This window comes from Talpa europaea, assembly GCF_964194135.1.
Source record: "Talpa europaea genome assembly, chromosome: 5".
NCBI lineage: Eukaryota > Metazoa > Chordata > Mammalia > Eulipotyphla > Talpidae > Talpa > Talpa europaea.
In genome coordinates, this window is record NC_140071.1 from 94,661,997 (window position 1) to 94,664,735 (window position 2,739).

Consider the following 2,739-nt stretch of genomic DNA (forward strand, 5'->3'; position numbering starts at 1 on the left):
TTCTCTGAGAGCCACGCTTGGTTACTCTCATTTCTTTTGGCGTTTTTTCATACATTGCTTGAAATTCTCATGTGAAAAAATGTTATTTGAGAAAATATACTGTTGTATTTTTAGTTACTTAATCTGCCACCCTTCTAAATATTTTCTTAAAAATATGAATCTAGTTAGTGGGGAAAAAAAAGAAGTTTGAATGCAGGAATTTCAAGCTAGAGTAGATAGGTCATTTTTGGTGTATGTTTTGGGGCTTGAGGCCAACTTCGGATTCACAGACTATTTCTTGTTGGTGAATGCTTGTACTGTTTATCCCTTGGTCTGTTTGGCAAGAATGTCTATTGGGTAGGATCTGCATTCTCATTTGTATTGATTTTATAAAGCAATACCTTAGTTAAAAATTCTTCATCTTTTTTTTTTTTGGGTGTAATTCACTTTATTTCCTGGTATAAACTCTTCTATGTGGTGGCCACAGGTGGCGCCTGGGTTCTCTGCACAGAGACTCTTGTGTGGGTCTTCACCAGGTGGTCAGTGAATTCCTGGTAAGGAGACTTGGTGAACACGGTCTCTTTCCAGAGGTCGGGAGTGAGATAGCTGTAGGTCTTGGAGATGGCATCAAAGGTGGCCTTGGCAAAATTGCCCAGGGTGGCGGTGCAGCCCCTGGCCGAGGTGTAGCAGTCATCGATACCGGCCATCATCAACAGCTTCTTGGGCACAGGCGCAGATACGATGCCAGTGCCCCTGGGGGCAGGGATGAGGCGCACCAGCACAGAGCCACAGCGGCCAGTCACCTTGCAAGGGACGGTGTGGGGCTTGCCGGTCTTGTTCCCCCAGTAGCCTCGCCGCACAGGGACGATGGAGAGCTTAGCCAGGATAATGGCACCGCGGATAGCGGTGGCTACCTCCTTGGAGCATTGAACGCCCAAACCGACATGTCCGTTGTAGTCCCCAATGGCCACAAACGCCTTGAATCTGGTGCGCTGCCCGGCGCGGGTCTGCTTCTGCACGGGCATGATCTTCAAAACCTCGTCCTTGAGGGACGGCCCCAGGAAGAAGTCAATGATCTCGGATTCCTTGATGGGCAGGGAGAAGAGGTAGATCTCCTCCAGCGACTTGATCTTCATGTCCTTGACCAGGCGGCCCAGCTTGGTGATGGGGATCCACTCCTTGTCCTCGGCCTTGCCTCCGCGAGCCCCACGGCCCCGGCCCCGCCCCCGGCCGCGACCCCGGCCCCGGGGCCCGCTGCCGAAGCCTCCGCGGAAGCCGCCCCGGCCTCCCATTCCAGGGCCCCCCGGGCCTCCGGGCCTCCGGGCCTCCGGGCCCTTCCGCAGCACCGGCGTCGTCCGCCATTTGGTGTGTTCGCGGAGAAGAAGCTTTTAAAGATTTATTTATGTGTAGAGGAACTCAGTGTAGGCTAGAGGTACGGGGGGGGGGGGGGTAAGAGGACTCACCAGAGACCGAGTGGGGAGCAAACAGGCAGATCTACTGAAATACACTGGTGAGGGGAACAGTGGGCGAGACAGGAGAGGTCTGCTGTGCCATGTGGGTGGCTCCCTGGCCGGGGATCAAACTTAGTCCTTTGTGGTGATAGTGCTGAGACTTAACCCCAATACCACCTTAACTTCATCTTTTAAGAATAGAGGTTGACAAATTGGCTACATCCATTCTTCGAGCCACAAAGGGATTTTTTTTTAAACAATTTTAAGTGAAATTTTAAAATTTAAAAAAGACTGTTAGCCTTTCTACCAGAAACATTGTCTAAGAATTGAAGACATTGCTTCTTGGCTCAGAAAGGCAAAAAGTGTTTTCTATCTGGACCTTTATAGAAAATTTACCCCGGTTGGGAAGATTATCTTAACATTGCAGAAAAGGAGTGCACCCATGCTTGTTTATAACATATAAACTCGGGCACCTCCCTGGTAGTCTAGAGGTTAAGTCTCAAAGCTGTCACCACTAAGGCCTGAGTTCAATCCCTGGCCAGGGAGCTAACCAGCATATGGCACAAGCAGACCTCTCCTGTCTCACGCACTGTTCCCCTCAGAAGAGTATTTCAGTAAATCTGCCTATTCTGTTCCCCACTCTATCTTTGGTGAATCCTCTCACCCCCCGCACCTCTGGCCTATACCCGTTATTCTATGCAAAAAAAAGTTTGGATAGCTCTGTGTGTGTGTGTGTGTGTGTGTGTGTGTGTGTGTGTAAGCCAAAGGTCTGGTATCCTTTGCTTCGATATGTTTGCGTGTAACCCAGCGTGGTAACCCCAGGCGTGGATGATGTCTGCTTTAGTCACCAGCCCCCAGTTTTATTGAGGATGGCTGATCTTAGGTAGTTAGGTATTTAGGTTAGTTTCTTCCCAGGCACATCTGTGTTTTCAAGGGTTTTCTTATTTCATTCCTAAGAGATCAGTAACCATTTGATAACTGTTCTTGTGAAGCACAGCCTAAGGTTTGATTGTAATCTTTCTGACAACTTGGAGCTTGTTGGGAAAAATGAACTCTCAAAACTGCCTTACTAAAATCCCGACATTACTGATTGCCTTCCCACTGGCAGACATTGGTCTAAGTGTTTTACATTATTTCGTTTAATCCTCCCCTCTTCTCTTGAGGTACTATTCACTTCTTTTTATGGATGAAAAAATGTGAGATAGCCACTTTTCATAGAACTTTGGTACTGATTCCTTAAAATGAGATGCAGGGATGAGGGACCCAAACAGGTGTAGCTAGAAATACAGAGGAAATCTCCACACTGAAT

At 48.3% G+C, this 2,739-nt stretch overlaps 1 pseudogene across 1 annotated transcript; it reads right to left on the bottom strand.

The window, feature by feature from the left end:
• Positions 1-242: 242 nt before the first annotated feature.
• On the bottom strand, positions 243-1,341 carry LOC311170959 (small ribosomal subunit protein uS5-like; annotated as a pseudogene). The gene has a single exon. The product of its transcript is annotated as a small ribosomal subunit protein uS5-like (transcript).
• Positions 1,342-2,739: the final 1,398 nt, after the last annotated feature.